Genomic DNA, 23,396 nt, shown 5'->3' with positions numbered 1-23,396 from the left:
TGGCAATTGTCTTAGAAACTTGTTTGTTTATTATTAATGTATAAAATAAACCTTATGTACCCTCTCACTGTCAGGAAAAAGATGAGAACAAGAGATTACTTAATGGGGATTTTAAAAGGAAATCAAAATTACATTGCATATTGCTTTGCAATGTTGAGTTGCTTCCTACTGTGTAACAGGGTGAATCAGCTATATGTATACATGTGTCCCCATGTCCCCTCCCTCTTGCATGAGCAAATATTTATTGATTACCTATTGTGTGTCAGGTAATGGGGACCTATTGTAGTAAATATGGCAGCTCAGATTCCTAATCTTATGAAGTTTACACTGTAATTGGGGATAAAGGGAACGATAGGCACATCATTGAAATTTCTGAATATATTACCTAAAAGGTATGTAACCTGAAAGATATGTAAGAAAGAAAACAGAAATTCATAAATTCATAGAGCACCAATGACTTAGATATAATTTAAAAATAATCCTTCTTTGACACATCTGTTGACATAGCATTTCTTAAAGGTGTGTCATACTGCAAAAGGGGGAATACAATAGTGCCATTCTATTGGCAGATACTCTTGGAGATTCCCAATGAATATATTACCAGGCTCTGAAAAGTACTGAAAGTAATATCTGTTTCATTTTCTTTAAGCTTTCCAAAGCTTGTATTTTTTTTTTTTTTTTACAAATGCAGCTCTGTAGTTTTTACCAGATCATATAAAAATGTATTTGAATGTATTTGAAATACTATCATAAAGAACAGTATAAAGAAGCAAATATAAATCACCTGAAGTCACACCATCCTGATATAACCACATAAACATTTTGCTGCTGCCGTTCCTTTCTTTCATCTCTCCACATCTGTATAACAACACAGTCAAATGTGTATTTAGAGATTGTTCTAAAATACTGTTCTTATTGTATATGCACTTTCTCTTTTTTTCTTTTCTCTCACCTCTCCATCCTGAAAATCACTATTAAAGACCTGGCTGTTACTTTATTCCATATTCATATTATCATGTACAAATTTTTGTGTAAGAAGATGTTAAATGGGATTGGTCCTGTACTCAGAGTGGGCTGAAACCCTAAACAGAAATGATGAATGATAAGTGTCAAAACATTCTAACCATTTTTAGAGAGAGGCCCCAGACACAGTTTCACATGACTTATTAAAAGGTGAACAAAATTGGGCCTATGAATCTTAGTCACCCCCCAACTTGAGCCTATATGTGAATATTTATTTATATGAAGAGTGTTGGTTGGCCTGAGAGTGAGCCAGCATTTCCTCTTCCTAATATAGCAGGGGATGCTATCTTCCCAGGTACCAACCCAAATGCAAGAGTAGAGAGTGAGGAAGGCAGTAATAAAGTCCTTTGAGAAGATTAAAGGAGGCTTGCAAAAGAAGATTCTGCCGTGTTATTTTCTGACTGGATGCTTGTTGACCTAAGGAAACTAACTCATCAGCCCAGCCAGCACCACATCCACTTCTATTACAAAAGAATTCTGAGAATATGATATAGTCCTACAGGAGTTTGGGGAATACGCCATAAAATCAGAGGCTGCTAGAATTCCCCTAACATCAGAATAAGAAGAGAAGATTGCGATGGGAGTAAAGTACACTTCCACAGATGTGGGGCAAGAGGGCAAGTTTTCCGTAAGTCAAGTGATACCATAGATGTAAGTAGGCTGAAGCTGCCTTAAAAGAATCCTCTTTTAGGGTACCTGGCAGAAGGAAACGACCCCAAATATAAGTCCTTTGAAAAGGAGGTAAGTGAAAAATTTAAAAGGAGAACCCAAAAGTGCATCACTCATATTAGGAAAAGGTGGACTATAAAAGGCCACTGCACCAAGGTGCCTGGGGTAGGGGTGCCAACGAAGAATCTACAAATGCATTCTCAAGAGGAGCTAGCAGCAGTTGAATGTCTGCCATAACAGACAGCATATAAGAGCCAAGAAAAAACTCCAGACAGCATCAGATTTTGCCTGGTTGCCTCTTATTTATTTTCCCTGCTCTGACACTGGAAGAATCAAAAGCAGCAAGAAAGTGAGGAAGGCAAGCAAGAACAAGATAGAAAAACAGTGAAAGAAACTACATCACTACTCACCCCGTCCCTTCTCATCTTCCTTACTGCCGCTTTGCAGAAGCAAGAATCCAGCCTGAGCTAGAGGTAAGGGAGAAGATTTGAATTGCTTGAGAGATTGAAGTTTTGGTATTAAGTTAGACTGGGTTTTTTATTATCTTTTAAAAGGAATATTTATTTATTTATTTGGCTGCCTCAGGTCTTAGTTGTAGCACACAGGATCTTTGTTGCCGCACCTTTTTAGTTGCAGAATGCAGGATCTTTAGTTGTGGCATGCGGGATCTAGTTTCCTGACCAGGGATCGAACTTGGGCCCCTTGTGTTGGGAGTGCAGACTCTTAGCTACAGGCCCGTCAGGGAAGTCCCCCTTTTTTTAAAAAAAAAAAAAAATCTTTATTGGAGTATAACTGTTTTACAATGGTGTGTTTCTGCTTTACAACAAAGTGAATCAGTTATACATATACATATGTTCCCATATTTCTTCCCTCTTGTGTCATCCTCCCTCCCACCCTCCCTATCCCACCCCTTTAGGTGGTCACAAAGCACAGAGGTGATCTCCCTGTGCTATGCGGCAGCTTCCCACTAGCTATCTAATTTACATTTGGTAGTGTATATATGTCCATGCCACTCTCTCACTTCATCACAGCTTACCCTTCCCCCTCCCCATATCCTCAAGTCCATGCTCTAGTAGGTCTTTGTTTTATTCCCATCCTACCACTAATCTCTTCATGACATTTTTTTCTAAGATTCCATATATATGTGTTAGCATACGGTATTTGTTTTTCTCCTTCTGACTTACTTCACTCTGTATGACAGGCTCCAGGTCTATCCACCTCATTACAAATAACTCAGTTTCATTTCTTTTTATGGCTGAGTAATATTCCATTGTATATATGTGCCACATCTTCTTTATCCATTCATCTGTTGATGGACACTTAGGTTGCTTCCATGTCCTGGCTATTGTAAATAGAGCTGCAATGAACATTTTGGTACATGACTCTTTTTGAATTACGGTTTTCTCAGGGTATATGCCCAGTCGTGGGATTGCTGGGTCGTATGGTAGTTCTATTTGTAGTTTTTTAAGGAACCTCCATACTGTTCTCCATAGTGGCTGTATCAATTTACATTCCCACCAGCAGTGCAAGAGTGTTCCCTTTTCTCCACACCCTCTCCAGCATTTATTGTTTCTAGAGTTTTTGATGATGGCCATTCTGACCGGTGTGAGATGATATCTCATTGTAGTTTTGATTTGCATTTCTCTAATGATTAATGATATTGAGCATTCTTTCATGTGTTTGTTGGCAATCTGTATATCCTCTTTGGAGAAATGTCTATTTAGTTCTTCTGCCCATTTTTGGATTGGGTTGTTTGTTTTTTTGTTATTGAGCTGTATGAGTTGCTTATAAATTTTGGATATTAATCCTTTGTCAGTTGCTTCATTTGCAAATATTTTCTCCCATTCTGAGGGTTGTCTTTTGGTCTTGTTTATGGTATCCTTTGCTGTGCAAAAGCTTTTAAGTTTCATTAGGTCCCATTTGTTTGTTTTTATTTCCATTTCTCTAGGAGATGGGTCAAAAAGGATCTTGCTGTGATTTCTGTCATAGAGTGTTCTGCCTATGTTTTCCTCTAAGAGTTTGATAGTGTCTGGCCTTACATTTAGGTCTTTAACCCATTTTGAGTTTATTATTTTTTTTATTTTTTATTTTTTTGTGGTATGTGGGCCTCTCACTGTTGTGGCCTCTCCCGTTGCGGAGCACAGGCTCTGGACGCACAGGCTCAGCAGCCATGGCTCGTGGGCCCAGCCACTCCGCGGCATGTGGGATCTTCCCAGACCGGGGCACGAACCCGTGTCCCCTGCATCGGCAGGCGGACTCTTAACCACTAAGCCACCAGGGAAGCCTTGCGTTTATTTTTGTGTGTGGTGTTAGGGAGTGTTCTAATTTCATACTTTTACATGTAGCTGTCCAGTTTTCCCAGCACCCCTTATTGAAGAGGCTGTCTTTTCTCCACTGTATATCCTTCCCTCCTTTATCAAAGATAAGGTGACCATATGTGTGTGGGTTTATCTCTGGGCTTTCTATCCTGATTTCTGTTTTTGTGCCAGTACCATACTGTTTTGATTACTGTAGCCTTGTAGTATAGTCTGAAGTCAGGGAGCCTGATTCCTCCAGCTCCATTTTTCGTTCTCAAGATTGCTTTGGCTATTTGAGGTCTTTTGTGTTTCCATACAAATTGTGAAATTTTTTGTTCTAGTTCTGTAAAAAATGCCAGTGGTAATTTGATAGGATTTGCATTGAATCTGTAGATTGCTTTGGATAGTAGAGTCATTTTCACAATGTTGATTCTTCCAATCCAAGAACATGGTATATTTCTCCACCTATTTGTATCATCTTTAATTTCTTTCATCAGTGTCTTATAGTTTTCTGCATACAAGTCTTTTGTCTTCTTAGGTAGGTTTATTCCTAGATATTTTATTCTTTTTGTTGCAATGGTAAATGGGAGTGTTTTCTTAATTTCACTCTCAGATTTTTCATCATTAGTGTATAAGAATGCCAGAGATTTCTGTGCATTAATTTTGTATCCTGCAACTTTACCAAATTCATTGATTAGCTCTAGTAGTTTTCTGGTAGCATCCTTAGGATTCTCTATGTATAGTATCATGTCATTTGCAAACAGTGACAGCTTTACTTCTTCTTTTCCTATTTGGATTCCTTTTATTTCTTTTTCTTTCTCTGATTGCTGTGGCTAGAACTTCCAAAACTATGTTGAATAATAGTTGTGAGAGTGGGCAACCGTGTCTTGTTCCTGATCTTAGTGGAAATGGTTTCAGTTTTTCACCATTGAGAACAATGCTGGCTGTGGGTTTGTCATATATGGCCTTTATTATGTTGAGGAAAGTTCCCTCTGTGCCTACTTTCTGCAGGGTTTTGATCATAAATGGGTGTTGAATTTTGTCAAACGCTTTCTCTGCATCTGTTGAGATGATCATATGGTTTTTCTCCTTCAGTTTGTTGATATGGTGTATCATGTTGATTGTTTGGCGTATATTGAAGAATCCTTGCATTCCTGGAATAAACCCCACTTGATCATGGTGTATGATCCTTTTAATGTGCTGTTGGATTCTGTTTGCTAGTATTTTGTTGAGGATTTTTGCATCTATGTTCATCAGTGATATTGGCCTGTAGTTTTCTTTCTTTGTGACGTCTTTGTCTGGTTTTGGTATCAGGGTGATGGTGGCCTCATAGAATGAGTTTGGGAGTATTCCTCCCTCTGCTATCTTTTGGAAGAGTTTGAGAAAGATAGGTGTTAGCTCTTCTCTAAATGTTTGATAGAATTCGCCTGTGAAGCCATCTGGTCCTGGGCTTTTGTTTGTTGGAAGATTTTTAATCACAGTTTCAATTTCAGTGCTTGTAATTGGTCTGTTAATATTTTCTATTTCTTCCTGGTTCAGTCTTGGCAGCTTGTGCATTTCAAGAATTTGTCCATTTCTTCCAGGTTGTCCATTTTATTGGCATACAGTTACTTGTAGTTATCTCTAATAATCTTTTGTATTTCTGCAGTGTCAGTTGTTACATCTCCTTTTTCATTTCGAATTCTATTGATTTGAGTCTTCTCCCTTTTTTTCTTGATGAGTCTGGCTAATGGCTTATCAATTTTATTTATCTTCTCAAAGAACCAGCTTTTAGTTTTATTGATCTTTGCTATTGTTTCCTTCATTTCTTTTTCATTTATTTCTGATCTGATCTTTATGATTTCTTTCCTTCTGCTAAATTTGGGGGTTTTTTGTTCTTCTTTCTCTAATTGCTTTAGGTGCAAAGTTAGGTTGTTTATTCGAGATGCTTCCTGTTTCTTAAGGTATGATTGTATTGCTATAAACTTCCCTCTTAGAATTGCTTTTGCTGTATCCCATAGGTTTTGGGTCGTCGTGTCTCCAGTGTCATTTGTTTCTAAGTATTTTTTGATTTCCTCTTTGATTTCTTCAGTGATCACTTCGTTATTAAGTAGTGTATTGTTTAGCCTCCATGTGTTTGTATTTTTTACAGATCTTTTCCTGTAATTGATGTCTAGTCTCATAGCTTTGTGTTCAGAAAAGATACTTGATACGATTTCAATTTTCTTAAATTTACCAGGGCCAGATTTGTGACCCGATATATGATCTATCCTGGAGAATGTTCCATGAGCACTTGGGAAAATGTGTATTCTGTTGTTTTTGGATGGAATGTCCTACAAATATCAATTAAGTCCATCTTGTGTAATGTATCATTTAAAGCTTGTGTTTCCTTATTTATTTTCATTTTGGATGATCTGTCCATTGGTGAAAGTGGAGTGTTAAAGTCCGCTACTATGATTGTGTTACTGTCAATTTCCCCTTTTATGGCTGTTAGTATTTGCCTTATGTATTGAGGTGCTCCTGTGTTGGGTGCATAAATATTTACAATTGCTATATCTTCTTCATGGATCGATCCCTTGATCATTATGTAGTGTTCTTCTTTGTCTCTTGTAATAGTTTCTATTTTAAAATCTATTTTGTCTGATATGAGAATTGCTACTCCAGCTTTCTTCTGATTTCCATTTGCATGGAATATCTTTTTCCATCCCCTCACTTTCAGTCTGTATGTGTCCCTAGGTCTGAAGTGGGTCTCTTGTAGACAGCATATATATGGGTCTTATTTTTGTATCCATTCAGCCAGTCTGTGTCTTTTAGTGGGAGCATTTAATCCATTTACATTTAAGGTAATTATCGATATGTATGTTTCTATTACCATTTGCTTAATTGTTTTGGGTTTGTTATTGTAGGTCTTTTCCTTCTCTTGTGTTTCTTGCCTAGAGAAGTTCCTTTAGCATTTGTTGTAAAGCTGGTTTGGTGGTGCTGAACTCTGTCAGCTTTTGCTTGCCTGTAAAGCTTTTAATTTCTTCATCAAATCTGAATGAGATCCTTGCTGGGTAGAGTAATCTTGGTTGTAGGTTTTTTTTCCTTCATCACTTTAAATGTGTCTTGCCACTCCCTTCTGGCTTGTAGAGTTTGTGCTGAAAGATCAGCTGTTAACCTTATGGGGATTCCCTTGTGTGTTATTTGTTGTTTTTCCCTTGCTGCTTTTAATATGTTTTCTTTGTATTTAATTTTTGACAGTTTGATTATTATGTGTCTTGGCGTGTTTATTCTTGGGTTTATCCTGTATGGGACTCTCTGTGCTTCCTGGACTTGATTGACTATTTCCTTTCCTATATTAGGGAAGTTTTCAACTATAATCTTTTCAAATATTTTCTCAGTCCCTTTCTTTTTCTCTTCTTCTTCTGGGACCCGTATAATTCGAATGTTGGTGCGTTTAATGTTGTCCCAGAGGTCTCTGAGACTGTCCTCAGTTCTTTTCATTCTTTTTTCTTTATTTTGCTCTGCAGTAGTTATTTCCACTATTTTATCTTCCAGGTTACTTATCTGTTCTTCTGCCTCAGTTATTCTGCTATTGATCCTATCTAGAGTATTTTTCATTTCATTTACTGTGCTGCTTATCGTTGCTTGCTTCTTCTTTATTTCTTCTAGGTCCTTGGTAACTGTTTTTTGCAATTTGTCTATTCTATTTCCAAGATTTTGAATCATCTTTACTATCATTATTCTGAATTCTTTTTCAGGTAGACTGCCTATTTCCTCTTCATTTGTTAGGTCTGGTGGGTTTTTACCTTGCTCCTTCATCTGCTGTGTGTTTTTCTGTCTTTTCATTTTGCTTATCTTATTGTGTTTGGGGTCTCCTTTTTGAAGGCTGCAGGTTCATAGTTCCTGTTGTTTTTGGTGGCTGTCCCCAGTGGCTAAGGTTGGTTCAGTGGGTTGAGTAGGTTTCCTGGTTCGGGGGACTAGTGCCTGTGTTCTGGTGGATGAGGCTGGATCTTGTCTTTCTGGTGGGCAGGTCCACGTCTGGTGGTGTGTTTGGGGATGTTGGTAGCCTTATGATTTTAGGCAGCCTCTCTGCTAATGGATGGGGCTGTAGTCCTGTCTTGCTATTTGTTGGGCATTAGGGTGTCCAGCACTGTTCATTGCTGGTCCTTGAGTGAAGCTGGGTCTTGGTGTTGAGATGGAGATCTCTGGGAGATTTTCGCCGTTTGATATTGCGTGGAGCTGGGAGGTCTCTTGTGGACCAGTGTTCTGAGGTTGGTTCTCCCACCTCAGAGACACAGCCCTGACGCCTGGCTGGAGCGCCAAGAGCCTTTAATCCACACGGCTCAAAATAAAAGGGAGAAAAAATAGAAAGGAAGGGAGGGAGGAAGGAGCAAAGGAAGGAAGAAATGAAGGAAGGAAGAAAGCAAGAAAGGAAGGAAGGGAGGAAGGAAGAGAGGAAGGAAGGGAGGAAGGAAGGGAAGAAGAAAGAAAGGGAGGAAGAAAGGAAGAAAGAAAGGAAGAAGACAAAATAAAGTAGGATAAAATATAGTTATTAAAATAAAAAATAATTATTAAGAAGAAAAATTTCTATTAATAAAAAAACGGGTCGGTCTAACCCTAGGACAAATGGTGAAAGCAAAGCTATACAGACAAAATCTCACACAGCAGCACACACATACACACTCACAAAAAGAAAAAAAGGGGAAAATAATAGTATATCTTGCTCCCAAAGTCCACCTCCTCAACTTGGGATATTTCGCTGTTTATTCAGGTTTTCCACAGATGCAGGGCACTTCAAGTTGATTGTGGAGTTTTAATCCGCTGCTTCTGAGGCTGCTGGGAGAGACCCTCCCCCTCTCCTCTTTGTTCGCACAGCTTATGGGGTTCAGCTTTGGACTTGGTCCCGCCTCTGCGTGTAGGTCGTCCGAGGGCGTCTGCCCTTCGCTCAGACAGGATGGGGTTAAAGGAGCAGCTGATTCGGGGGCTCTGGCACAGGCCTGGGGGAGGGAGGGGCATGGATGCGGGGCGAGCCTGCGGTGGCAGAGGCTGGCGTGACGCTGCACCGGCCCAAGGCGCGCCGAGCGTTCTCCCGGGGAAGCTGTCCCTGGATCCCGGGACCCCGGCAGTGGTGGGCTGCACAGGCTCCCGGGAGGGGCGGTGTGGAGAGTGACCTGTGCTCGCACACAGGCCTGTTGGTGGCGGCGAAAGCAGCAGCAACCCTAGCGTCCCACACCCGTCTCTGGTGTCAGCGCCCGTTTCTGGAGCTCCTTTACGCGGTGCCCTTAGAGGAAGCGAAGAGGCAAGAAAAAGTCTCTTGTCTCTTCGGTAGCTCCGCGCCCGTTTCTGGAGCTCCTTTAAGCGGCGCGCTTAAACCCCTCTCGTCGTGCACCAGGAATCAAAGAGGGAAGAAAAGGTCTCTTGCCTCTTGGGGACTCCCTCCCGGCTAGCCGTGGTGCACTAACCCCTTCAGGCTGTTTTCTCTCTGCCAACTCCAGACCTTTCCCTGGGATCCCACTGAAGCCCGAGCCTCAGGTCCCAGCCCCCGCCCACCCCGGCCGGTGAACACACAAGCCTCTCGGGCTAGTGAGCGCTGGTCGGCACCGATCCTCTGTGCGGGAATCTCTCCGCTTTGCCCTCCGCACCCTGTTGCTGGGCTCTCCTCCCCAGCTCCGGAGCTTCCCCCTCCGCCACCTGCAGCCTCCGCCCATGAAGGGGCTGCTAGTGTGTGGGAACCTTTCCTCCTTCACGGCTCCCTCCCACTGGTGCATTTGTCTCTGTTTATTTTTTCTTTTGCCCTACCCGGGTACGTGGGGAGTTTCTTGCCTTTTGGGAGGTCTGAGGTCTTCTGTCAGCGTTCGGTGGGTGTTCTATAGGAGAATCCACATGTAGATGTATTTCTGATGTATCTGTGAGGAGGAAGGTGATCTCCGAGTCTTACTCTTACGCCATCTGCCATCTTTTCGCCTGTCTTCCCGGTTTTTTATTATCTTAAAAAATGGGTGGAACTGCCAAGAGATCTGAGATCAATATTAATTCAGGGACAAGGAATATCCCAGAAAGTCTCTTTGGTCATCAGTGGAGAAAAGTAAGTTATTTCCTTTTTGCATTCCCTTGAGACTATCACATTTAATAAATATATAGATAGAGATAGATAAATATAGATATCTTGTATATATCATGTGTAAGACTATTAAAAATATAAAATGCAAAAAAAATTACATTGCATATAAGATGATAGAGCAGAATGACAGAAAGAAGAAAATGTCCCTGAAAAATGCCCATATGCTTGCTTGAGATTTCCCCTGTTTTTTTTTTTTTTTAATTTTTATAAATTTACTTATTTACTTTTGGCTGTGTTGAGTCTTAGTTGTTTCGCGCAGGCTTTCTCTAGTTGCGGTGAGCAGGAGCTACTCTTCGTTGTGGTGGGCGGGCCTCTCATCTCACTGGTGTCTCTTGTTGTGGAACACGGGCTCTAGGCTCTAGGTGCATGCACTTCAGTAGTTGTGGCTCGCAGGCTTTAGAGCACAGGCTCAGTAGTTGTGGTGCACAGGCTTAGTTGCTCTGAGGCATGTGGGATCTTCCCGGACCGGGGCACGAACCCGTGTCTCCTGCATCGGCAGGCTGATTCTTAACCACTGTACCACGAGGGGAGTCCTCCCCTGTTCTTCTGAAAGCCATTTGCATCTGGGAACGAAACTGGGCGGAGGGATGAAGCTCTGGGGAAGAAGAGGCCTGCTCCAGCTCAGGTTGCTCCCCAGGCCTGGGGGCTCCCATTTGTGGTATAATCTTAACAAGTTGATGAATGAAGCTATTCTTCTGTCCTCAGAAGCTAATTGGGACCTGGAAGGAACCCTGAGGCATTAGGGTACCTGAATTTAATTGGGCAGTTTCAGCTCACTGGCCCCATCTCTCTACTATGCTGTGGGGCGTTCATTCAGACTTCGAAAGGCCCAGGAGGTCATTAACTTTTTTTTTTCTTTTAAAGGAATGGTTTTCTTTTTTTCTTTTCTTTTTTTTTTTTGGCTGTGTCGGGTCTTAGTTGCGACATGTGGGATCTTTGTCTCAGCATGTAGGAACTGTGGTGCACGGGCTTCTCTCTAATTGTGGTGCTCGGGCTCCATGACACGTGGGCTCTCTAGTTGTGGCGTGCGGGTTTATTTGCCCCGCTGCATGTGGGATCTTGGTTCCTTGACCAGGGATTGAACCATCGTCCCCTTCATTGGAAGGCTGATTCTTTAACACTGGACCACGGGGGAAGTCCCAAGAAGTCACTAACTTTTATCCATGTTCATGGTTGCAGGGGCTGGACTCAGAGGGCTGGAATCTTTTGCCATATTCACAGGCAGTTGCCCTCATTTTTCTATTGGTCTGTCTTCTCATCACCTCTTTACAGATACTTCACTGACCTCTTTGGACATTTCTGCAGCAGCTGCTTCAGAACAGGTCAGCTTGGAGGCTTATGTTTGGTGCTAATTTCCCTGTGGGTCTCAATTTCCCGAGATAGGTCAGTGCCATTTACATTTCCCACTGGGTGCGTTTCTTCAAAATATTTCTCTCTGGTGTCCAGTTCATTCTGTTGCATCTCACTCCCGGATTTCCCAGCGCCTGAGTGTCTTTCTCTTCCCCAGTCTTTCTGCAAGTTTAGCTGGGAAAGTCTCTCGCCTCTTTCTCTGACTGGCAGCTCCCGTTGGTGGTTGGTGGTTGGTGCTGCTGCGGCTCAGCAAGGCTGGAGCCTGCCCCGGAGGCACCTTTCCTCTTCAGCCTCCTCTTGTTGTTGTGTCTTCAAGTCTCTTTTTATAGGCCTTCAGTTATGTACCTTATCACTTCTCAGATTTCCTTTGCTTTTGTTTTCTCTGTGTACTTATTTTCCTTACCCCACCCCCTTCTTTGGCAGCAAAGCTTCATTTCTCTGCCAGAACTTCAGCAGCTTCGTCAGCAAGCATGATCCCAAAGTCATTCTTCAATTGATTCTCCCTCCCCTTGTAGCAGCACTGCAGTCTCTTTTATCTGGATGACAGTGGGGATATTGAATAATAGCCTTCTAACTGAGAAGAAACTTTGAGACCAAAAAATGAAGCAGGCAACTCCATGAAGTGTAATTATGACGTTTATTGTGGGTACTTACATAGGGGCAGTACAGGCGGACATTTATTAGAAGCATTTGCAGCTGAACTCTGTGCTGCCAGAAGGGGCGTGGGGGAATTTATTTATTTTTTTAAAATGTTTTCTTTTTCATTTATTTTATTTATTTATTTTTGGCTGCACTGGGTCTTTGTTGCTGTGCGCAGGCTCATTCTAGTTGTGGAGAGCCAGGGCTAGTCTTCATTGTGGTGTGCGGGCTTCTCATTGCGGTGGCTTCTCGTTGCAGAGCACGGGCTCTAGAGCGCAGGCTCAGTAGTTGTGACACACAGGCTTAGTTGCGCTCTGCGGCATGTGGGATCTTCCTGGCCCAGGGCTCAAACCTGTGTTCCCTGTATTTGCGGGCGGATTCTTAACCACTGCGCCACCAGGGAAGCCCCGGCATGGGGGAATTTAAAGGGACCAAAGCTAAAGATAGAATCTCACTACTAAGCAAGAAACACATTCATGCCAGTAGGAACTGGGGGTTTCTCCTCCCTTCTGAGGTCTCATGAACATTATTCCTCATGGACCATGAACCATCTGGGCTAGCAAAATGCATTCTTCCAGTTTTTGTTTCAGATGAAGGCAAGAGTAAGAGTTGATACGGAATTTATCTGGCTTGGGTGCATTCCTTGTGAGTAGGCTAAAGCTCAGAAAGGGGACTGTGGGCCTAAGATGGAGCTGACAAAGTGAAGTCAGTGTGGTCCAGCCACATAGATGGCATGCTTTCTTTATCCCATCTCAGTTTACTGTCATCTTTTTGGACAGTCCTAACAGTACTTGCTGAGTTCAGGAGATGTTTGTAGGTGATGATGGCTTCTGGTTGAAGTAACGGTTTCTTTAACGGTGGTGGGAGGTGGAAGGTTCCACCCTTTCAGGGGAAGATGACCATCATCTGTGACTTGGTGCACTGAGTAATGGGGCCACTTTACAACAGGTGCCAAGGTCTGCAGTCTACCTCATACTTCAGTTGGAGGACGGAGGGAATGGAAAGTGCCCATTGAACTGAGAAGATAGCTTAAGACTGAAAAAGAAGGCAGGCAGCTCCATATAATCAATAGATCAGTTTATTAGAGGGTAATTTACTCACATGGTGAGATCAGGTGGATGAACTAGAAGCATTTGCAGCTGCGCTCCGCACCACTGAGGGGCCACTGGGACAGTTTTATAGTTAACCTAGGTATGGGGGTATGTACTTGGAAATAGGAAGTGCATTTCTTTTTTCTTTTCTTTTTTTTTTTTTTTTTCCCGGGAAGTGCATTTCTAAGTCAAGTTTTATCAATGCGTAACTAGTCTGGTGGGCGATGGGAATGTGTTAGTGAAGGTCTTCGTCGTTGTTTAGAGACTGTTAGAGCATAGAGGCCACCTGGAACTAATGATCCTAAAACAATATCTATTAACTACGAAGCCCTTGATGACAGAAAAGTGATTTTACCTCAAGTTCAGTCACAGGAAGGGTCACTGGAGGGACAGGAGGAATTGAATGGGCCCATTTACTTTGGGATCTTACTGTTTTTGGTAACAGCCATACATACTTCTTTGTAGACTCTTGGTTTGGTTTTGTTTTAATATGCTCTTTCTTGCTTTTTTCTTTTGCATGTTGTGGTTTTGGGCAGCATTTTACTCTCTTTTGTTCTCTACCTCAGTTGTCAATTTTTGTCTTACCTTGTTCTCAGTTCAACCAGCCTTTGGTTTGGTTGTTGACTCAGTGGCTAAAACAGAACAAGGGTCAGCCGGGTTTCTTTTCCCTTTTGCAGTTACTTGAGCTGCAGCCACCATCTGCATACAACTGCCCTTTAAGGACGGTAACCTATTCTGCTGAGTGCCCACCTTTTCAGTCCTGGGAGCTGATACTCAGTACCGTGTTTTTTTGTGTTTGTTTTGTTTGTTTGTTTGTTTTTAATTGGCTGCGCCACGCGGCATGCAAAATCTTAATTCCTTAGTTTCCTGACCAGGGATTGAACCTGGTCAGTGATAGTGTCCAGTCCTAACCTCTGGACCTCCAGGGAATTCCAGTTGCTTTGTTTTTTTAAGCAGAATTATTGATCACTTTGCTGATTATAAAAATAATGTACAATTCAGGGAACATAGAAAAATAGGAATGGAAAGCCCTCTAATCCTACTTGCCAGAGGAGATTAACTGCTGAAAACACTTTGGTGGCCAAGGCTTAGGAACTTTTTTGTGCATATGCAAACTGTGCTTTATTTTTATTTTGTTTAAGACATAAGTGAGCTCATAACTATAATTTCTAAAACTTGCCTCTTAATTTACTTTTTTGGGGGAAATTGGGAAAAGACAAAAAATATGAAGAAGAAAATAACGGTAGGCGTATTTCCAACACAAGAGTAACCTCTTCTAACATTTTGGCATATTTGCAGTCATCATTGTACAATCTTAAAAAAAAAAGAAAAGAGACCTTGAACATAAATTTTGTGTTAAAAAAAATCAAATCACTGGGCTTCCCTGGTGGTGCAGTGGTTGAGAGTCCGCCTGCTGATGCAGGGGACACGGGTTCGTGCCCCGGTCCGGGAAGATCCCACGTGCCATGGAGTGGCTGGGTCCGTGAGCCATGGCCGCTGAGCCTGCGCGTCTGGAGCCTGTGCTCTACAACGGGAGAGGCCACAACAGTGAGAGGCCCGCATACTGCAAAAAAAAAAAAAAAAAAAAATCAAATCACTACAAATAAACTAAAGTCTCCCTTTAACTGTTATTTCCAACCTCTCCATTCCCACAATCAGTAGGTGTTTTTGTAAATCTTTTTAGGCCATATAAAAACCTTTCGAGTGCTTTTATATACATCACACCTAAGAAATGTACACATAAATATGATTTTAGGTTTTTTTTTCTCCAATTATACCTAAGTTCTTTTTAACTTAGCATACGTTTTTGATACTGTTGGGAAAAGCAGTCAGGCGCAGCTGCTTCTCTCTAGCATAACTGCAAGAGTAGCCCTGCCTGAGGACATTTTCTTGCAAAGAAATCTAGAGCCCTCATAGCCTGTGCTGTGCTTACAGCCTTTTGAGGGACTATCTTTACCTGTTCATTGCTTAATGTATACCCCTTTTTTCTTCTTTTTTTAAGGGGGGGAGAATTATGTTTTTTAAAAAATTTATTTTATTTTATTTTTGGCTGCATTGGGTCTTCGTTGCTGCGCGCAGGCGTTTCTCTGGTTGCGGTGAGTGGAGGCTACTCTTCGTTATGGTGCACGGGCTTCTCTTGTTGCTGAGCACAGGCCCTAGGCATGTGGGCTTCAGTAGTTGTGGCACGTGGGCCCAGTAGTTGTGGCTCGTAGGCTTTAGAGTGCAGGCTCAGTAGTTGTGGCAAATGGGTTTAGTTGCTCTGTGGCATGTGGGATCTTCCCGGACCAGGGCTCGAACCCGTGTCCCTTGCATTGGCAGGTGGATTGTTAATCACTTTGCCACCAGGGAAGCCCCCCTTTTTTCTTCTTAGGTGCATGTGTCAATGGCCCCCAGGCCCTCCCTTGCTTTCTGTATTTCAGATCCCATGGGTAAGGGGCCAAGGTCCTTCTACTGTATCATGAAGGGTGGTGCTGGTATCTGTTCCAATGCATGGCTTTGGCTGGGAAGTGGATCCGTTGGTCATGGGGGACCAATGGATTGCAGGGGGTTGAATCTTGTACACTCTATTTTCTTCTGTTGCTCTAAGTGAACACTGTATCACTTGAGCCTAGTGTGTGTGTTGTCTGTTCTCAGGAACTTAGAATTATGCTCTGGTTTCTTGTGTGGGTGGCACTTACCTGCTTTTGAAAAAAAATTTTATTTATTTAATATTTATTTTTGGTTGTGTTGGGTCTTCGTTTCTGTGAAAGGGCTTTCTCCACTTGGGGCAACTGGGGGCCACTCTTCATCGCCGTGCGCAGGCCTCTCACTGTTGTGGCCTCTCCCGTTGCGGAGCACAGGCTCCAGACGCGCAGGCTCAGTAGTTGTGGCTCATGGGCCTAGCCGCTCCGTGGCATATGGGATCCTCCTGGACCGGGGCACGAACCTATGTCCCCTGCCTTGGCAGGCGGATTCTCAACCACTGCGTACTTATCTGCTTTTTAACCTTGGCTGCATAGCTTGCCCCCCCAGTGAACAGTGAAAGAATTGTATTGTTTCTTAAAGATCTAGTACAGTCTTTTAAGTTGTTTTATGGTATTTCATCCTATAAAGTGCTACACTTTTATTTAGTTGTATTGATGGGCAAGTAGGTCATTTCCAATATTGTGTTATTACAGAGAGTACTCTAGTGAACACCTGTGTAAATGCCCGAATGCCTGTGCAAGTGTTTTTCCAGGGAACTTCCTAGAAGTGAAATTTCAGGGGCATAGGTAATATGACTTTTTAGCTTCACTGCAGACTTTCAAACTACTTTTCCTAGTGGCTGTACACATTTACACTTCTGTCCAGTGGTTTGTGCTTTTGTTTTTTTTTTTTTTTTTTTGGTCAAGAGGTTTTAAAATACTGACATAGTCATATATCACCCTTTTTCATTTGTTTTCTTAAGAAATCCTTGCTTACCCCAAGGTTCTTAATCTTTTTTGTTTGTTTTAATATTTATTTATTTGGCTGCATCAGGTCTTTGTTGCGGCACACAGGATCTTTAGTCGTGGCATGCAAACTTTTAGTTGTGGCATGTGGGATCTAGTTTCCTGACCAGGGTTCGAACCCGGCCCCTCTGCATTGGAAGCATGGAGTTTTAGCCACTGGACTGCCAGGGAAGACCCTGTTTGTTTTTGAAGTTAAGTCTTTAGCTAGAAGTCATTTTTTGTGTGATCCCTTGCAAGTACTGAAGGATGGCTGTATCCATCTGTCTAGGAATGGAGTTGCAAATAGTAACTGTATGTTTAACTTAATGATGCCTGACATGTTTTCCAGTGTGGCTGCACAATTTACATTTGCGCCAGCAGCGTATGAGTGTTCCAGTATTGATCGCTACATCCTTACCAACATATGTTATTTTCTGACTGTTTGATTCTAGCCATCCTAGTAGATGTGAAGTGGTATCTTATTGTGGTGTTGATCTGCTTTTCCCTGATGACTAATGTTGTTGAGGATCCTATGTGTTTTTCAACCATCTTTATATTTTCTTTGGAGAAATGTCTTTTAAGATGCTTTGTTTAATTTTAATTGTGTTATCTTTTTATTATTGAATTGTAAGTTATTTATATTTTCTAGTGACAAGTCCCTTATAAGATACGTGATTTGTAAATTTTTTTTTCCCTCTCTGTGGGTTGTCTTTTCACTTTTTCATGTGACCTTTGAAGCACAAGAGTTTTAATTTAGGTGAGGTCCAATTTATCTATTTTTTATTTTTTTGCATGTGGTATGCATTTGGTAGAATCCATTGACTAATCCATTGTCACAAAGTATTACACTTACATTTTATGATAAGAATATTATAGTTTTAACTTCTTACATTTGGATCTTTGATCCCTTTTGAGTTAATTTTTGTATATTGTATTATGTAGGGGTTCAACTTCATTCTTATTCATGTAGACATATAGTTGTCCAAGTACCACTTGTTGAAAAGACTATTCTTCCTCCCTTTGAGTGGTCTTGGCACACTCGTTAAAAATAAATTGACCATAGACAATTTTTGGACTCTTAATTCTGTTTCATTGATCTGTATGTCTGTCCTCATGCCAGCACCACACTGTCTTGATGACTGCTGCTTTTTTATAAAGTAAGTTATGATATCTCTTCTCCCAGCTTACGCTTTTTAGTTTTAGTGATTCAATATTTTAATAGATTATACTCACTCAAAGTTATTATAAAATATTGCTGTAGTCCCTGTGCTGGACAATATATGCTTGTAGCTTATTTATTTCATGCATAGTAGTTTGTACCTCTTAATCCTCTACATCTCTTGTGCCCCTCCTCCCTTCCCTCTCCCCATTGGTAACCACAAATTTTTTCTCTGTTTCTGTTTTGTTATATTCATTTGTTTTGTTTCATTTTAAATTTTTATTTATTTATTTGGCCACACCACATGGCATGTGGGATCTTGGTTCCCTGACCAGGGATCAAACCCACACCCCCTGCATTGGAAGCTCGGAGTCTTAACCACTGGACTGCCAGGGAAGTCCCTGTTTCATTTTTTAGATTGCATATTTAAGTGATAACATACAGTATTTGTCTTTCTTTTTCTGATTTATTTCACTAAGCATAATACCCTCCAGTTCCATCCATGTTGCAAATGGCAAAATTTCTTTCTTATTTATGGCTGAGCAATATTCCACATCTTCTTTATCCATTCATTTGTTGATGGACACTTAGGTTGCTTCCATGTCTTGGCTATTGTACATAATGCTGTTAAGAGCGCTGGGGTGCATGTATCTTTTCAAATTAGTGTTTTTGTTTTCTTTGGGTATATACCCAGGAGTGGAATTGCTGGATTATATGATGGTTCTATTTTTAGTTTTTTTAAGAATCTCCATGCTGTTTTCCATGGTGGCTGCACAAATTTACATTCCCACTAACAGTGTACTAGGGTTCCACATCCTCACCAACATTTGTTATTTGTGATCTTTTTGATAATAACCATTCTGACATGTGAGGTGATATCTCATTGTGGCTTTGATTTGCATTTTTCTGATGATTAGCAATGTTGAACATCTTTTCATGTGCCTGTTGGCTGTCTATATGTCTTCTTTGGAAAAACGCCTATTCAGGTTTCTGCCCATTTTTTAGTTTGGTTGTTTGTTTTTTTGACATTGAGTTGTGTGAGCTGTTTATATATTTTGGATTTTAACCCTTTATCGGTAATATTGTTTGCAAATATTTTCTTCTATTCAGTAGATTCTCTTCATTTTGTCTGTGGTTTCCTTTGCTGTGTAAAAGCGTCTGTGTTTAATTAGGTACCATTTGTTTATTTTTGCTTTTGTTTCCTTTGCCGTAGGAGACAGATCCAAAGAAATATTGCAATGATTTATGTCAAAGAGTGTTCTTTCTATGTTTTCTTCTAGGAGTTTTATGGTTTCTGATGTTACATTTAGGTCTTTAATCCATTTTGAGTTTACTCTTTACTTCATTTTGAGTTTATTATTGTGTATGGTGTGAGAAAATGTTCTAATTTTCATTCTTTTACATGTAGCTGTCCAGTTTTCCCAGCACCACTTATTGAAGAGACTGTCTTTTTTTACATTGTATATTCTTGCCTCCTTTGCTGTAGATTATTTGATCATAAATGTGTGGGTTTATTTCTGCACTCTGTGGGTTTATTTCTGCACTCTGTATTCTGTTTCATTGATTTATGTGTCTTGTATGTGTGTGTGTGTGTGCGCACACACATGTACAGCACCATACTGTTTTGATTACTGTAGCTTTGTAGTGTAGTCTTAAGGAGCATATCTCCAGCTTTCTTGTTTTTTCTCAAGATCACCTTAGCTATTTGGGGTCTTCTGTGGTTTCATATAAATTTTAGGATTATTTGTTTTAGTTCTCTGAAAAATGCTGTGGGTTTTTTGATAGGGATTGCATTAAATCTGTAGCTTGCTTTAGGTAGTATGGACATTTTAACAATATTAATTCTTCCAATCCATTACCACAGCATTTCTTTCCATTTATTTGTTTCATCTTCAGTTCTCTTCAATAATGTTTTTTTAAAATTAATTAATTAATTAATTTACTGGCTGTGTTGGGTCTTTGTTGCTGTGTGCAGGCTTTCTCTAGTTGTGGTGAGTGGGGGCTACTCTTTGTTGCGGTGCACAGGCTTCTCATTGCAGCGACTTCTTTTGTTGTGGCGCATGGGCTTAGTTGCTGTGGCATGTGGGATCTTCCCGGACCAGGGCTTGAACCCATGTCACCTGCATTGGCAGGCGGATTCTTAATCACTGCACCACCAGGGCAGTCCCTCAATAATGTTTTTTATTTTTCAGAGTATATAGGTCTTTTACCTCCTTGGATAAGTTTATTCCTAGGTATTTTATTCCTTTTGATGCAATTTTAAATAAGGTTGTTTTCTTGTATTTTCTTTCTGATTCTTCGTTACAAGTATATAGAAAAGCAATAGATTTGTGTATATTAACCTTGTATCCTGCAAATTTACTGAATTCATTTAGGCTAACAGTTTTTTGGTGGAAACTTTGGAGACTTTAGGGTTTTCTATATATAGTATTATGTCATCTGCAAATAGGGACATTTTTACTTCTTCCCTTCCAGTTTGGCTGCCTTTTATTTCTTTTTCTTGTCTGATTACTGTGGCTAGGATTTCCATTACTATGTTAAGTAAAAGTGGCGAGAATGGGCATCCTTGTCTTGTTCCTGATTTTCAAGGAAAAACTTTCAGCTTTTCGTCATATGGTGTTAGCTGTGGGTATGTCATAAATGGCCTTTGTTATGTTGAGATATTTCCCTGTAAGCCAACTTTGAAGAGAATTTTTATCATGAATGGATTTAAATTTTGTCAGATGCTGTTTCTGCATCTATTGAGATCATGTGGTTTTTTTCTTTATTTTGTTAATGTGGTGTATCTCACTGATTGATTTACGGATGTTGAGCCATCCTTGCATCCCTGGAATAAATACCATTTGATCATGGTGTGTGATCCTTTTTATATATTGTTGAATTTGGTTTGCTAATATTTTGTTGAGGATTTTTGTGTCTAGGTTCATCAGAGATACTGGCCTGTAATTTTCCTTTTTTGCTAGTGTCTTTGTCTGGTTTTGGTATCAGGGTAATGTTGGCATTGTACAATGAATTTGGGAGTGTTCCCTCCTCTTCAAAAGTTTGAGAAGAATAGGTATTAGCTCTTCTTTATATGTTTGGTAAAATTCCCCTGTGAAGTCATCCAGTCCCGAGATTTTGTTTGCTGGGAGTTTTTTGATTTCTAATTTAATTTCTCTATTAGCTATTGGTTTGTTCAGATTGTCTGTTTATAATTCAGCCTTGGAAGAGTGTAGGTTTCTAGAAGTTTATCCATTTCTTCTAGGTTGTCCAATTTGTTGGCATGTAACTTTTTGTAATATTCTCTTAGGACTTTTTTGCATCTCTTTGATATCGGTTGTAGTTTCTCCTCTTTCATTTATTATTTTCTTTTTTTTTTTTTTTTAGTCTTTTCCCTTTTTTTGTTGAAGAGCCTTGTTAAAGGTTTACCAGTTTTGTTTATCTTTTCAAAAAAAAACTCAGACAGTTCTTAATTTTATTGATCTTTTATGTTTTTTTAAATCTCAATTTTATTTCCTTTCTGATCTTTATTATTATTATTATTTCTTTCCTTCTGCTGACTTTGGGCTTCATTTGTTCTTCTTTTTCTAATTCCTTTAGATGGTAAGTTTGGTTGTTTATTTGAGATTTTTCTTGTTTCTTGAGATAGGCCTGTACTGCTATAAACAACTGCTTTATCTGTGTCTCATAGATTTCAGAAAGTTGTGTTTTTATTTTTATTTGTCTCAAGGTACTTTCAGATGTCCTCTTTGATTTTTTCTTTGACCCATTGGTTTTTTAGTAGCATACTTAGTCTCCACATGTTTGTATTTTTCCCATTTTTCTTCTTGTAATTTATTTCTAGTTTCATATCATTGTGATTGGAAAAAATACTTGAGATATATTTTCTGTCCTTAAATTTGTTAAGATTTGTTAAGAGTGTTTTGTGGCTTAGCATGTGATCTATCCTGGAGAATGTTCCATGTGTACTTGAATGTGTAGTGTTGGTTTTGATGGAATGTACTATAGATATCTATTAAGTCCAATTGGTCTAATGTGTCATTTAATACCACTCTGTTGATTTTATGTCTGGATGATCTGCCCATTCATGTAAGTGGGGTGTTAAAGTCCCCTACTGTATTACTGTCAATTTCTCTCTGTATGTCTGTTAATATTTGCTTTTTGTATTTAGGTGCTCATATATTGGGTATATATATGTTAACAAACGTTATATCCTCTTTTTTTTTTTTTTTTGGCTGCGCTGTGTGGCTTGCGTGATTGTAGTTCCCTGACCAGGGATTGAACCTGCGCCCTCAGCAGTGAAAGTCCTAACCACTGGACTGCCAGGGAATTCCCATATATCTTCTTCTTGTATTGATTTCTTTATTATTGTGTAATGTCCATCTTTTTCTTTTGTTATAGACATTGTTTTAAAGTCTACTTTGTCTGATATGAGTGTAGCTGCCTCAGCTTTCTTATCGTCTCCACTTGCTTGAAATATCTTTTTCCATCCCTTCATTTTCAGTCTGTGTGTGTCTTTAGCTCTGAAGTGAGTCTCTTATAGGCAGCATATAGATGGATCTTGTTTTTATATTCAATTAGCCACCTTTTGTCTTTCGATTGGCGCATTTAGTCCATTGACATTTAAAGTGATTATTGATAATATGTACTTTTTGCCATTTTGTTACTTTTTTTTGTAGTTCTTCTTTGTTCTTCTGTTCATTTCTTTCCTTGTGGTTTGATGATTTTCTTTAGTAGTATTCTTGTGTTCCTTTCTCTCTAGTTTTTATATATCTATTATAGGTTATTGATTTGTGGTTATCATGGTGTTCATATATGTTGACCTGTAAGTATATTTACTTGTTTTAAACTGATAATACTTAAGTTCAAAATACATTCTAAACAATTTATATTTTTCATTCCCCTCCCCCACATTGTTTTTGATTTCATATTTTACATCTTCATGTTTCTCCCTTAACTGTTTACTGTAGTTACAGTTCATTTTACAATTTTTGTCTTTTAATTTTTGTGCTAGCTTATTTAAGTGGTTGATTCTCAGCCTTTACTATATATTTGCCTTTACTAGTGGGGTTTTTGCTTTCCTATAGATTTTAAAAAATTTTTATTTATTTAATTTATTTATTTTTGGCTGCATTGGGTCTTCGTTGCTGTGCATGGGCTTTCTCTAGTTGTGGCGAGTGGGGGCTACTCTTTGTTGCAGTGCCCAGGCTTCTCATTGCTGTAACTTCTCTTGTTGTGGAGCACAGGCTCTAGGCGTGCGGGCTTCAGTAGTTGTAGCACGTAGGCTCAGTAGTTGTGGTTCATGGGCTCTAGAGCTCAGGCTCAGTAATTGTGGCGCACGGGCTTAGTTGCTCTGCGGCATGTGGGATCTTCTCGGACCAGAGCTCAAACCTGTGTCCCTTGAATTGGCAGGTGGATTCTTAACCACTGCACCACCAGGGAAGTCCCCTTTCCTATAAATTTTTACTTTTTATTGTAGCCTGTTCTTTTCCACTTAGAGAAGACTCTTTAACATTTCTTTTAGGGCCTGTTTAGTATTGATAAACTCTTAGTTTTTTGCTTATCTGAGAAGTTCTTTATCTTTCCATCAATTCTGAATGATAACCTTGTTGGTTAAAGTGCACTAGGTTGTAGGTTTTTCCCCTTTAACACTGTAAA

General features: G+C 40.1%; 1 protein-coding gene across 7 annotated transcripts in view; it reads left to right on the top strand.

Moving 5' to 3' along the window:
• Positions 1–23,396, top strand: part of ZNF445 (zinc finger protein 445) — a 42,699-nt gene that overhangs the window by 4,054 nt on the left and 15,249 nt on the right. For 3 of the 7 annotated variants that reach the window (XM_067005649.1, XM_067005651.1, XM_067005650.1), the window contains exon 2: positions 1,319–2,165. The exons of the other annotated variants lie outside the window; for them this stretch is intronic. The gene's annotated coding sequence lies outside the window, so the exon portion shown is untranslated. The remainder of the gene's footprint in view (positions 1–1,318; positions 2,166–23,396) is intronic. 7 annotated transcript variants of the gene reach the window in all.

This window comes from Kogia breviceps, chromosome 10, assembly GCF_026419965.1.
Source record: "Kogia breviceps isolate mKogBre1 chromosome 10, mKogBre1 haplotype 1, whole genome shotgun sequence".
NCBI classification, from domain to species: Eukaryota; Metazoa; Chordata; class Mammalia; order Artiodactyla; family Physeteridae; genus Kogia; species Kogia breviceps.
The sequence above is the reverse complement of the archived record's forward strand: the minus strand, read 5'-3'. Positions and strand labels throughout refer to the sequence as shown.